Here is a 15,083-nt window from a genome sequence, read left to right as displayed (position 1 = left end):
AACAGAGCCGCCTTCAGATGTCTTTTAAAGATAAGATAGCTGCTTATTTCCTTCACTTCTGAAGGGAGGGCGTTCCACAGGGCGGGCGCCACCACCAAGAAGGCCCTCTGTCTGGTTCCCTGTAACCTCACTTCTCGCAATGAGAGAACAGCCAGAAGGCCCTCGGCGCTGGATCTCAGTGTCCGGGCTGAGGGAACCGCCAGAAGGCCCTCAGTGCTGGACCTCAGTGTCCGGGCAGAACAATGGGGGTGGTAACACTCCTTCAGGTATACTGGGCTGAGGCCATTTAGGGCTTTCAAGGTCAGCTCAGAAATGTACAGGTATACTGGGCCGAGGCCGTTTAGGGCTTTCAAGGTCTGTGCTCAGAAATGTACTGGAAGCCAATGTAGGCCTTTCAAGATAATAAACATCAGATGTCTTCTAAAAGTCAGATAGTTGTTTATTTCCTTGACATCTGGAGGGTGTTCCACAGGGCGGGCGCCACCACCGAGAAGGCCCTCTGTCTGGTTCCCTGTAACCTCACTTCTCGCAATGAGGGAACAGCCAGAAGGCCCTCGGCGCTGGATCTCAGTGTCCGGGCTGAACGATGGGGCCATTTCATTTAACCTCTCTGAAAACAAATGGGGATGAATGCAGAATAACAGGCCGCCTGGAAATGACTAGAAAATCTCTTGTGTGCTATCCAAATCAGTCGCTGTCTCGGTTGCTTGGCTCAACATTTTGCAGCAGACTTTTTCCAGCAGTAGCAGAGTCTATTCTTGGTCCGGCCCCTCTTCCAAATTGAAGAGAAGCTGCCACGGCTTTTCTTAGGTTCCTTGAAATAATCCAAACCGAAGCAAGATCTCGGGCGATATTTTTAGCCGCGAAAACAAGAAGGGAGTTGTCGAGGAAAGAAGAAAAGGGGGGAGAAAATAAATAAAAGTAGGCGGGGAACTTCCACGATGAAATAACCGCCAACTCCTACTGGAAGATGAAAGCAAACTTCGCTAACCTTTAATTTTCTCCTCGCCGTCCGAGGAAATCAAATGAGATAATGCCAGGTGGGCGTAGCCACCAAGGAAAGGTGAAGCCCTCTCTGCCGCTGGAGCAGCTGTTTTGCGGCAACGGCTCTGGCAAGCTCCTCTCCAGGGTTCCCAAATAAAAAAAGAAGCATTGGCCACGATGCTAAGTCGGTTGCCAGAGAAGGTCGCAAGGAAGCAAGAAATTTGCAACATTTCCCTGGCTGTCTTAAAAAGTAGGGTCACCGTAGAAAAGCAATTAAAGAAAGCCAAAGTACAGCAGAGATACATGGGTAGGCAAACTAAGGCCCGGGGGCCGGATCCGGCCCAATCGCCTTCTCAATCCGGCCCGTGGACAGTCCGAGAATCAGCGTGTTTTTAAATGAGTTGAATGTGTCCTTTTATTTAAAATGCATCTCTGGGTTATTTGTGGGGCATAGGAATTCATTCATATATTTTTTCCCCAAAATATAGTCTGGCCCCCCACAAGGAGGGACGGTGGACCGGCCCCCTGCTGAAAAAGTTTGCTGACCCCTGGCAGAGAAGCTTTATGACCATCTTGTGTGTCAGGGAGGGGTGCAGTTGGAACTTGATAGAATTGTAGAGTTGGAAAGGGACCTCCAAAGGTCATCTAGGCCAACACTGTGCAATGCAGGATTCTCAACTTAAGCATCCATGAGAGCAGTGGCGGAGCTTCATTCTCCAGCAACCAGGGGGCGGAGAGCAGGCAGGAGCAGGGCTGGCGCACGTCTTGGGGGCGGGTCACACTGCCTGCAGGTGGGCGCATGTCCTGGGGGAGTGGCATGGTGCGTGTCCTGGGAGTGGTGAAATAAAGAGTGTTTTGGGCACTGCTTCACTTTTCATGCAAATAAGGATGGATCAGCCTTTCTCAACCTGTGGGTCTCCAGATGTTGTTGAACTACAACTCTCATCACCCCTAGCTAGCAAGGCCAGAGCTCAGGGATGATGGGAGTTGTAGTCCAACAACATATGGGGTCCCACAGGTTGAGAACCATTGGACTAGGTGAACCTCAATCTCATCCAGCATTAGGCAAGAGTACAGACTCTGGAACTCGCTCCCTAGAGAAAGCAGACTGCCTGTCTCCTTTCTTTCCTTCCACCGGCAGGTGAAGTCTCGTTCCACCAGGGTTTGGGGAATGGACTACTTTTAAGGAAAGGACTGGTGCTGTGCTGTTTTATTGCAATTATTTGCATAGTTTTAATAGCTTTTTGAATGTGTGCATATATAGTTTTAATTCTATCCATCTTTAACTGTTTCTAATGATTGCTTTATATTTCTTTAGTTGTTTTTATTCTTGTCTGTAAGCTGCCTTCGGTGCCTGTCAGGGAAAAGGCATAATAATAATAATAATAATAATAATAATAATAATAATAATATACTTTGGGGAATGTCTCCTCCCATTTGCACCGCCTTTCTCCTCCTCAGACATGGACAGCTGTCCTTCACGTACCTTCCTTTACTGAAGTCAGAACTATGAGGGCATGCAGCGGGGCCTGAATAGTGGTGGCACCCTCCCTTGAAATCTCGTGTACATCAGGCAGGCTGTGCTCTTGCACACTGTTCTCCATCTTTTAAAGGGCTACATACAGAGATGCACGAGCAGAAGAAATTCCAGCAGTGGGGCTTTGTACAACGGTTGCCTTGCCCTGCAGACCTGTCAAAAGACTGCGCAATGCACCTTCTTCAGGAAACCCCTCGTGGGAGAGATTGCACAAGCATGCATCTCGGGGCATCGTGCAAGGACTTGTGCAAGAGGCATATCGACACCGTGTGCTAACTGCTGAATTGCAGCTTTCTTTACTCACGCAAGGATCTTGCCCTAAGTTCGCGGGTGGGTAAGGTCCTCTGTTTGCAGAACGGTACTTCTGGACCCGATCCAAAGCGATTCCAATCCGGAAAGCTTATTAAAATGACATGATTTGCTCAACGGCTGACTGGAGCTTGATCTTAAACATGCATTTAAAATTTGCTTTTGGTTTTGAACTGCTGTTGATTTTGTTTCAATGCCGTTCTGCTTTTCAGCAGATGCTGTTTTCATTCTCAGCTTCGCTGTACAGCACTCTGTTATCTTCTAGGCAAGCGACCGAAAAGCTTTATAAACACATTTGGAAATGATGCCAGTGCATCTTCTCTCGGTTTTAGAGTCTTCAGAAGACACACGCCCACACCCTGTCTCCACAGTGCCCACTGCCTAAATCCCTGACCCTTGGGCCATTGACGGCAGCATGGACACGAGCCCAGGGCCCTTTCTGCTTCTCTCGAAGAGGCCTGACCACTTCTAAGCCGTCCGGGATTAAAAATCTGTGTCGTTTACTTCCCGCCCCATCCTTAAGAGCCGCGAGGCCTAAACAAGAGGGGTAAGCTAAACAAAGGAAATGCACTTTTCTGCATGTCCCTGTTTCAAGTTTATTCAAACCGTCCATTTCCAGAGCTGTCCTTCACACGGCTGGCCATGTTTCCGCCGAGGCAGCTCAAGGAAGCGGCGTGGAGATTTCTGAGATACTTCCCCTGGGCCAAGTTTTCCCTCTCACCTCTTGGCGATTCCGAACTCCGTCCAGATCCAGATGTTGACTCGGAAAGGATGGGTCTTACAGTTCACCTGTTAACGGCTTCTAAGCTTCAGATATGCAGATGACACAACCTTGATGGCAGAAGGTGAGGAGGAATTAAAGAACCTTTTATTGAGGGTGAAAGAGGAGAGCGCAAAATATGGTCTGAAGCTCAGCATCAAAAAAACGGAGATTATGGTCACTGGTCCCATCACCTCCTGGCAAATAGAAGGGGAGGAAATGGAGGCAGTGAGAGATTTTACTTTCTTGGGCTACATGATCACTGCAGATGGTGACAGCAGCCACGAAATTAAAAGACGCCTGCTTCTTGGGAGAAAAGCGATGACGAACCTGGACAGCATCCTAAAAAGCAGAGACATCACCTTGCCAACAAAGGTCCGTATAGTTAAAGCTATGGTTTTCCCAGTAGTCATGTATGGAAGTGAGAGCTGGACCATCAAGAAGGCTGATCGCCAAAGTATTGATGCTTTTGAATTATGGTGCTGGAGGAGACTCTTGAGAGTCCATGGACTGCAAGAAGATCAAACCGATCCATTCTGAAGGAACTCAGCCCTGAGTGCTCACTGGAAGTACAGATCCTGAAGCTGAGGCCCCAAGACTTTGGCCACCTCATGAGAAGAGAAGACTCCCTGGAAAAGACCCTGATGTTGGGAAAGATGGAGGGCACAAGGAGAAGGGGACGACAGAGGATGAGACGGTTGGATAGTGTTCTTGAAGCAGCAGCATGAGTCTGACCGAACTGCGGGAGGCAGTGGAAGACAGGAGTGCCTGGCGGCTCAGACATGGGACAAGTCCTTTAGGGCTACATGATCTACATTGGCTGCCAAAACCCATTGCCAAATAAATAGGTCAAGGAAAAAGCTGGAAAACTGTCTTGAGCTCATGTCCTGGAGGGGCTGAGCAGATCTGGAAGGAAGGTGGGAGAAGCTCAAAGTGTTTTCCATGACCCTGGGCTGTAACACTTATGCAGGGCCGGATTTAGGTTTGATGAGGCCCTAAGCTACTGAAGGTAATGGGGCCCTTTATATGTCCAGCTGTCCTTTGTCAACAACCAATTGTCGCTGGTTTTTGTGTTGAATATATACTATATAATGACGTGGGTGGTGCTGTGGTGTAAGCCACTGAGCCTTGGGCTTGCTGATCGGAAAGTCAGCGGTTGGAATCCCTGCGATGGAGTGAGCTCCCGTGGTTCGGTCCCAGCTCCTGCCAACCTAGCAGTTCGAAAGCACGCCAGTACAAGTAGATAAATAGGTACCGCTCCGGCGGGAAGGTAAACGGCGTTTCCGTGTGCTGCTCTGGTTTCGCCAGAAGCGGCTTAGTCATGCTGGCCACATGACCTGGAAGCTGTACACCGGCTCCCTCGGCCAGTAAAGCAAGATGGGTGCCACAACCCCAGAGTCATCTGTGACTGGACTTAACTGTCAGGGGTCCTTTACCTTTACCTTTTTATATGCTATATGATAATTTATGGACTTAATTGGTATCTAAAGCCATTTGTACATGTTGCCATGCAACCAGTCCATGCAGAATGTAGGCACCCTGTATATAGAAATGAGCAAACCAGTGATATTCGAGGGAGCAGGCTAGCAGGCGGGGCCCATGACTTACACCATAGGAGCCGACACAACACAAAACACTGTTGTTGTATGTAGGTTTTATTGAATTGGTTTTTTATCTTATATTTTGGAAATGTACATCCAGTGGGTTTTTTTCCTTTAAATTTCTTCTGCCATCCTGGTGGACTCATCCTGGTGGCGGTTACGGCTGCACACGCAAGTGACATTTTCACAGCTGACCCATCTGGAAGGGAGCTTAAGAAGATAATTTCTAGCTTTGAGAGGGTTGCTGGTAATTGTAGGCCATTTCCAGGATAATTGCAATTGAGTTGGAAAACGCTCCACTCGGAGTGTTTATGCTCATCAATCTAATTTAAGATCTAGAAGGCTGGGAGGACTGCAAGAGGGGGCCACGCCCTCTTCTTCTCCCCCCCCCCCCACCAACCGCCCTTCCCTCCTTCATCTTCCTTATTTTTTTTAACCATCAGTGGTTATAAAAAACAGCCTCAGCAGAAACCACAGTCTGCAAGGCACAGCAACTGCTGGAAAAGTCAAATTCGGAGTTTCGGGCAAAGCTGCTTGGAGATTAGCAGCAGAGGATGTGCATGATTAGAGAGAAAATTGGGGTGGGGATGAAACCACCCAATATGTGGGGCCGAACCCTTGGGAAGTTCTCCTGTGCAGGTCCCATTGGAACGAGAGTAGGGTGCTCTCTTTCAGTGTAACTGCCCCCCACCAAAAAATCAAAACCTGACAAATGATGATGATGATAATTTTATTATCTATATGTTGCCCACCTAACTGGGTTTCCCCAGCCACTCTGGGCAGCTCACAACAGAATATTAAAAGCAAATTAGAACACCAACATGAAGAATTGATGCTTTTGAATTCTGGTGCGGGAGGAGACTCTTGAGAGTCCCATGGACTGCAAGAAGATCAAACCTCTCCATTCTGAAGGAAATCAGCCCTGAGTGCTCACTGGAAGGACAGATCCTGAAGCTGAGGCTCCAAGACTTTGGCCACCTCATGAGAAGAGAAGACTCCCTGGAAAAGAACCTGATGTTGGGAAAGATGGAGGGCACAAGGAGAAGGGGATGACAGAGGACAAGATCGTTGGATAGTGTTCTCGAAGCTACCAGCATGAGTTTGACCAAACTGCGGGAGGCAGCGGAAGACAGAGCCTGGCGTGCTCTGGTCCAGGGGGTCACGAAGAGTCGGACACGACTAAACAACAACAAAACATCAACATTAAGGCTGCCTTCAGGTGACTTCTAAAAGTCCTGTAGTCATTTATCTCCTTGATAAATATAATTCCATAGGGTGGGTGCCACTACCGAGAAGGCCCTCTGCCTGGTTCCCTGCCTGGTTCCCTGTAACCTCACTTTCCACCGTGAGGGAACTGCCAGAAGGTCCTTGGTGCTGGATCTCAGTGTTTGGGCTGAATGATGGGAGTTGATGCTTCTTCAGGTATACAGGGCTGAGGCCATTTAGGGTTTTAAAGGTCAGCACCAACAATTGTGCTTGGAAACGTATTGGGAGCCAATGTAGGTCTTTCAGGACTGGTGTTTTGTGGTTTGGTGGCTGCTCCCAGTCAGCAGTCTAGCTGCCACATTCTGGATTAGTTGTAGTTTCCGGGTCACCTTCAAAGGTAGCCCCATGTAGAGCACATTGCAGTAGTCCAAGCAGGAGATAACTAGAGCATGCACCACTCTGGTGAGACAGTCTGTGGGCAGGTGAGGTCTCAGTCTTCGTACCAGGTGGAGCTGGTAGACAGCTGCCCTGGACACAGAATGGACCTGCACCTCCATGGACAGCTGTGAGTCCAAAATGACTCCCAGGCTGCACACCTGGTCCCCAGTTACCCCATTCAGGACCAAGGAGTCCCCCACTCCCTGTCCACCAGAAACAGTACTTCTGTCTTTTTGGGATTCAACCCCAATCCATTAATAGCCATCCATCCTGCAACCGCCTCCAGACATTCACACAGATATTCACACAGACTCACTCACACTCAAACAAGAGCCAGGTTGCTGTAGTAGTGCAGAGGAGAGTAGACTCAGGGCTAAGAGATGTATGTGGTTCCCAGACTCTGTCTGGCCATTGGGACTCTAACCAGGCCACACCCTCTCCCCAGGCCACACCCCTTATTGGCCTTGGTTCACTTCCTCCAGGTGTGTTGGTATGTACCCTTCTCTGGCATGCATCTTACTTCCCTGGATGAAGGACCAAATGGGTTGTGGGAGAGTATTTCATAGATTTAAGAGAGGGGGATGCCCCTAAGCCCTATGAATGAATAAATGCTAGGATTTTGATTGATTGTGCCAGACAGAGAATTCCTGGGCTGCCTTAGGCAAACCATCCTGGCTGGCTTAGTGAAGAGCAAACCTGTTAACATGACAAACGGCATTGATTGGCCATCCAAGAGGAATCCTTTGGCCTGGGGAGTGAGATGTTGCCACAGTGATGGGGAGTGTATGTTTGAGGTGACAGGAAAAGGGAGTCTGGGTGCAAGGGTTGCTGGGAAGGAGAATCAAGAAGAAGAGCTGACATCCATGTTGGGCAGGCTGGCTGAAGGCTGCCTCCACTGCTGTGGGGCATAAGCCCCTCTTGAAAGGACCAAGCTGTAAGATCCGGACTCCCTCTATGCACACTGAAGGTGCAAATAGGTGAATAAACCATATTTCTTAAAACCACAACAGTCTCTGCCATGTCTTCCATTCTCCAAAGGAACACAGATCCTGTGTGGGTGCCCAGGACCCCATGGTTGAGTTGATGCTTCTTCAGGTATACAGGGCTGAGGCCCATGGGCTCTTGCCACCACTTGGCAGAGAGAGGGGCAAGCACCAACTTTTTAACAGCATGTATACTGTATTTTTTGCTCCGTAAGATGCACTTTCTTCTTCCTAAAAAGTAAGGGGAAATGTCTGTGCGTCTTATGGAGCGAATGCGTGGTCCCTGGAGCTGAATTGCCCAGGGGCAAAAAGCAGATCATGCTTTTTTATTTTTTTGAAAGAGGGAAGGGGGTGTTGAAACAAAGCTGCTGATCGTTTGCCGATTGGGAGAGAGATAAGGGACGCTAGAGATAAAGGAGGCTGCCTGGAAGGGGGGAGGTAAAGACAGCAAACTTGCAAAGGGGGGGAAACAGGAAGACAAAAGCAATAAGGAGAAAAATTAGTAGAAAAGGAGAAGCAAAAAACTGCTCCAGCTAAGGAAAAGACAGTAAGGCAAACAAGAGGGAAGGGAGTGTTGAAAGGAAGCAGCTGATCAGTGGGATTGGAAGAGAGATAAGGGACGCTAGTGGAGGCTGCTTGGGAGGGGGGAGGTAAAAGCCCATGGATCCTCCGGATTTTTACATTGGGTCACCCCAAATTCACCATCAGATCACATAGCATTGTCTATGACTACAGCCTGCACCAAAAATAACCACACACCCACTGTTTCCTGGGGTTTCAATGGTGCAAAAACCTGGTTATAAAGCATGTATCCACATGGATCCTCAGGATTTTTGCATTGGGTCACCCCAAATTCACCATCAGATCACATGTCTGTGGCCACAGCATGAACCACAAAAATCATACATCTACTGTTTCGTTCAGAATATATATTTTTTCTTGTTTTCCTCCTCTAAAAGCTAGGTGCGTCTTATGGTCAGGTGCATCTTATGGAGCGAAAAATACGGTAAATGCTGTAGAAAGGTGAACTTGATCTTCATTGCTCCACCCACTTCGGTCTCTGGGTCTGCCCAGCCATATGCCCTGACACTGAGAATGATCATAGTAGTCATAGACCAGAGAGATGGAGCTCACACCTGGGAAGTCCTAAGCCCTGCTAAACTCTGACTAGCAACCTCTGCAACATTCCCAGAAACAAACCAGGCAGTGTAACTTCGTGATGTTGGAGGAGGGGGATATGCAGTCCACCAGGAAGATGGGAAACATTTAGGAGGGGAAACTGAGAAGGCAAGGGCAGTTAACCCTGACAGGCAGTCGAAGGTATGTTCCTCGTCTTCTCCTTCTTTTGACCCGATGTCTCCTGAAAGACCCGGCTCAAAACAGGTACATAAATCTAGGGGAATTCTCTCTTAAAAGTGCCAGATGTAAAGGCTTCGCAATCCGGCTGTTTAGTCTCTGGTAACCTCCCGTGTCCCAAGGCCATTCGCTCAGAAAATAAATGCCCTCGCAAAGGAGGGATGTGTTAAACGGCAGGGGAGCTGCCCCCCACCTAAGAGTATCAAGTTCGGGGTTGAGAAATGGGATGGCCGCCGGTGGAATGGTCTTTTCTTTGGCCCCTCAAGCAGTATTCTGGCAGCAGGCAGGGCTCAAACAGGAACTCTCCTCCTTGCATTGGCAGGGAAACGTCAGCAGTGTGTGGCGTATTTGAACTGCCGCACTTACTGCTGCTCACTGGAAGGCAGAGAGGCAATGCAGCAGGGAGGTGGCTCTGCCAACCCATTCACACTGCGCTGACCTCCCCGCTGCCTCGCCTCTGCTCCTTTCCCTCCCAGTGAAGAGCAGTGATTCTGCAGTGACTACTGCAATGCACTCTGCGTGGGGCTACCTTTGAAGGTGACCCGGAAACTACAACTAATCCAGAATGTGGCAGCTAGACTGGTGACTGGGAGCGGCCGCCGAGACCACATAACACCGGTCCTAAAAGAGCTACATTGGCTCTCAGTACGTTTCCAAGCACAATTCAAAGTGTTGGTGTTGACCTTTAAAGCCCTAAATGGCCTCAGCCCAGTATATCTGAAGGAGCGTCTCCACCTCCATCGTTCTGCCCGGACACTGAGGTCCAGCGCCGAGGGCCTTCTGGCGGTCCCTCATTGCGAGAAGCAAAGCTACAGGGAACCAGGCAGAGGGCCTTCTTGGTAGTGGCGCCCACCCTGTGGAACGCCCTCCCACCAGATGTCAAAGAGATAAACAACTGTCTGACATTCAGAAGACATCTTAAGGCAGCCCTGTTCAGGGAAGTTTTTAATGTGTGACATCTTAGTGTATTTTTGGTTTTTGTGGAAGCTGCCCAGAGTGGCTGGGGAAACCCAGCCAGATGGGCGGGGTACAAATAATACATTATTATTATTATTATTATTATTGTTATTATTCACCTGCCCTATAAGGTGCCAAAGGTGCCCAAAGCTGAGGCCTCTCCCCACCCCTGTGGGGGTACAGATGTGGGAGGAGCCTGTGTGTTGTGCCTCCCACATGCCTCAGGGCTTCCCACACCATTTTATGAGTGCACAGAAAAGTAATGCTGCCAGTCCGTGGTGTAACACGAGTATCTCCCTTTGAGATGCAATCTGAAGCGTGTTGCATGTTGAAAGAGAATTATATGAAAATGATGTATCGCTGGTACCTAACTCCTGCTAAGCTAGCAAAAGTGTGTAGAACTGCTACAGATACATGTTGGAAGTGTAAAGAGAAGTTGGCACATTTTAACACATGTGGTGGATGTGCAAAAAAAACCAAAAGTATATTGGGAAATGATTTGTAATGAGTTGAACAAAAGTTTAAAATACCTTTTGTAATAAAACAACAACTCTAAAACTTTCTTGCTAGGAATTTTAGGTTCAGAAATACCTAAAGATCAGCAAAGACTATGTATCTATGCTACAACAGCTATGCGGATGCTACTTGCCCAAAGATGGAAGGAGGATAACCTACCTACGAAAGAAAAAAGGCTGATAAAGATGATGGACCATGCCAAATTGGTGAAAATGACTGGGAGAATCAGAGATCACGAGGACAATAAATTTAATAAAGAAAGAACACAGTAAACAATTGAAAACATTGGCAGGATTTTAAAAACACTTGCTATGAAGTGAGAATTATGATAAAAATTGAGTTTTAAGAAAATATGGAGAATATGATACGATGCAGTTTGAAAAGAATATCTGGGGAAACCATGGAGGGGTGAAGGGAAGTTTGGGGATTCTGAGAATCCTATGTGTAAAATGATTATGATTTACAGTATTTTTCCATGTATATACACGAGTACTGTGTCCAGTTCTGGGCACCACAGTTCAAGAAGGACACTGACAAACTGGAACGTGTCCAGAGGAGGGCAACCAAAATGGTCAAAGGCCTGGAAACGATGCCTTATGAGGAACAGCTAAGGGAGCTGGGCATGTTTAGCCTGGAGAAGAGGAGGTTAAGGGGTGATATGATAGCCATGTTCAAATATATAAAAGGATGTCACATAGAGGAGGGAGAAAGGCTGTTTTCTGCTGCTCCAGAGAAGCGGACACGGAGCAATGGATCCAAACTACAAGAAAGAAAATTCCACCTAAACATTAGGAAGAACTTCCTGACAGTAAGAGCTGTTCGACAGTGGAATTTGCTGCCAAGGAGTGTGGTGGAGTCTCCTTCTTTGGAGGTCTTTAAGCAGAGGCTTGACAACCATATGTCAGGAGTGCTCTGATGGTGTTTCCTGCTTGGCAGGGGGTTGGACTTGATGGCCCTTGTGGTCTCTTCCAACTCAATGATTCTAGGATTCTATAAGACGATGCTTTTTGCTAAAAAACGTAGGCAAAAATTGGGTGTCGTCTTATACACGGATAGTGAATGCAGAGGGGTGACGTGCGATGAATGGTAGCAGCAAGAAGAAGACTGGTGGCGGCGATTGGACGTCATTGGTGGCTGTGGCAAGGCCTGCTGGCGATTGGCTGTGGCTGTGGCAATTGGGCAGGCGATTGGCGGCTGCGGCAAGTGGGCGGGTGGGCTGTTGGTGGCAGCGAGCGCGCAGACAATTGGCGACTGCGGCGAGGTGTGCGATCAACAGTGGCTGTGGCAAGTGATCAGCAGTGGCGGGCAGGTGGGTGAGCGGTTGGCGGAAGTGAATTCCACTCACCCCCCAAAAAGCTAAACAATTTAATTTCTTAATTTTAGGTTTTTTAAAAAATAGGGCTCATCTTATGCATGGGGGCGTCTTACACACGGAAAAATACGGTATGTATGATGACAAATGTTAAAAGTGAAAATGAATTTTAAAAATTAAAAGGAAAGAATCATAGAATCATAGAGTTGGAAGAGACCACAAGGGCCATCGAGTCCAACCCCCTGCCAAGCAGGAAACACCATCAGAGCACTCCTGACATATGGTTGTCAAGCCTCTGCTTAAAGACCTCCAAAGAAGGAGACTCCACCACACTCCTTGGCAGCAAATTCCACTGTCGAACAGCTCTTACTGTCAGGAAGTTCTTCCTAATTTTTAGGTGGAATCTTCTTTCTTGTAGTTTGGATCCATTGCTCCGCGTCCGCTTCTCTGGAGCATCAGAAAACAACCTTTCTCCCTCCTCTATGTGACATCCTTTTATATATTTGAACATGGCTATCATATCACCCCTTAACCTCCTCTTCTCCAGGCTAAACATGCCCAGCTCCCTTAGCCGTTCCTCATAAGGCATCGTTTCCAGGCCTTTGACCATTTCGGTTGCCCCCCTCTGGACACGTTCCAGTTTGTCAAAAAAGAGATGCAATCTGAAGATCACTTAACGTTGTTCATTTAGCCATAAGCTGCTTGCTCTTGCCAGGGCCGTCTTACCCATAGGTGCTAGGGGGGCAGGGCACCCGGGCGGCGGGCTCTCAGGGGCACCAGGCAGAGATTCCGGGGCCCAAGAGTTGAGTCCGGGGAAGAGCCCACCCGTCGGTTGGAGTGCCACGGTGGGCTCTTTTGTTGCAGGCGGCTCTGCTCCGCGAGTTCAGGTGCAACTGAGCAAGCGAGATGCTGAGGCGGCTGGCTGGCTCCACCCTCCTGCGCCCCGGGGACTGGGCAATCTGGTGTGTGTGTGTGTGTGTGTGTGTGCGCGTGTGTGTGTGTGCTGAGCAAATCTTTGCACTCCAGAGCTGCATATGCTTAAGATAGCCCTGGCTCTTGTAAAAGAATTGTAGATATGGAAGGGACCCCAAGGGACATCTAGGTAAAGGGTTAAAGGAGACTCCGGATCATTAGGTCCAGTCGTGACCGACTCTGGGGTTGCAGCACTCATCTCGCTTTATTGGCCAAGGGAGCCGGCATACAGCTTCCAGGTCATGTAGCCAGCATGACTAAGCCGCTTCTGGTGAACCAGAACAGCACACAGAAACGCCGTTTACCTTCCCGCCGGAGCGGTACCTATTTATCTACTTGCACTTTGACGTGCTTTCGAACTGCTAGGGTGGCAGGAGCAGGGACCGAGCAACAGGAGCTCACCCTGTCGCGGGGATTCGAACCGCCGACCTTGTGATCGGCAAGTCCTAGGCTCTGTGGTTTAACCCACAGCGCCATCCGTGTCCCAAGGGACATCTACATAGTCCAAACTCCTGCAATGCAGGAAACTCAGCTAAAGCATCCATGACAGATGGCCATCCAAACTCTGCTTAAAAACCTCCAAGGAAGGAGAGTCCACAAGCTCCCAGGTGTATAGCTGTCAACGTTTCCCTTTTCTTGCGAGGAATCCTATTCGGAATAAAGGAATTTACCTTAAAAAAGGGAAACGTTGACAGCTATGCCCGGGGGAGACCTTTCTGTCCTCCTTGAGTACCTTTGGAAATAGCTCATCAGGCCCTGGAGATTTTTAAAGTAGCTAGATGTTCCCTTATCATCTCTTTTCCTATACTGGGCTGCAGCTCCCTCCTTATATCGTTTATTCTGTTATCACCAGGTTGGGTGATGCCCCTACCCTCCAGAGCAGGAGTAAACAAGCTTGCTCCCTCTTCCATGTGATAGCCCTTGAGATATCTGAAGATGGCTATCCCATCTCCTCTCGGTCTGTGAAATGCACCACCCACAGAGGGTGGTGAATTCTCCTTCACCAGGAGAGTTTTCAGCAGAAGTTGAATGTCCACCTCTCAGAGCTCCTACCCAATTCTACAATTCTATGATACTACAATGACAAACCTAGACAGCATCTTAAAAAGCAGAGACATCATCTTGCCAACAAAGGTCCGTATAGTTAAAGCCATGGTTTTCCCAGTCGTAATGTATGGAAGTGAGAGCTGGAACATAAAGAAGGCTGATCGCCAAAGAATGGATGCTTTTGAATTCTGGTGCTGGAGGAGACTCTTGAGAGTCCCATGGACTGCAAGAAGATCAAACCTCTCCATTCTGAAGGAAATCGGCCCTGAATGCTCACTGGAAGGACAGATCCTGAAGCTGAGGCTCTAAGACTCTGGTCACCTCAGGAGAAGGGAAGACTCCCTGGAAAAGACCCTGATGTTGGGAAAGATGGAGGACATAAGGAGAAGGGGAGGACAGAGGACGAGATGGTTGGACAGTGTTCTCAAAGCTACCAGCATGAGTTTGACCAAACTGCGGGAGGCAGTGGAAGGCAGGAGGGCCTGGCGTGCTCTGGTCCATGGGGTCACAAAGAGTAGGACACGACTAAACGGCTAAACAACAACATGATACTACTATGTTGTGATTCCTCGACACTCACCTAAAACTTTTGCATTCCGTGAAAATCAGCAGCAGCTCTGATGGCCCCGATTTTCTAGATGAGGCTCCTGGGCCATTTTGAAGAGGTTGCCAGCGATTCTTCTTTCCTGCCGCAGCGAAACGCCTGCGATTTCCCCTCCATCTGCAAACCGGCCATAAGCTTGCAGCTGCTGCGGCTGCAGAGGGGCAGGAGGTCTCCCAGTGTAAACTTTGCAGATATCATCGCCATCAGAAGGCCGTAACGCTGATGGATTATAAATACAATCCTCATTTGTTTACAGCTAACATTTTTGGGTCCTCAGTAATTAGAACATTAGCCATCTCTCAAAGTGATCGTTTGCAGGTGGTGCTGCTGCTGCTGCTCGCTGCAGAATCGGATGGCTCTGGGAGAGGAGCCCAGGCCCGAGTTTAAACAATCTTTGGGGCGGCTGCAATTGGGAGCAGTGGAGGGAACGATAATTGACTCTGTAATGGCTTTGTCACTTAATCACACCTACCCAGGAGTTGTGGGCAACCGCGGTCGGGA

Source organism: Podarcis melisellensis, assembly GCF_964234715.1.
Source record: "Podarcis melisellensis genome assembly, chromosome: 1".
NCBI classification, from domain to species: domain Eukaryota; kingdom Metazoa; phylum Chordata; class Lepidosauria; order Squamata; family Lacertidae; genus Podarcis; species Podarcis melisellensis.
This window is presented reverse-complemented; position numbering follows the sequence as displayed.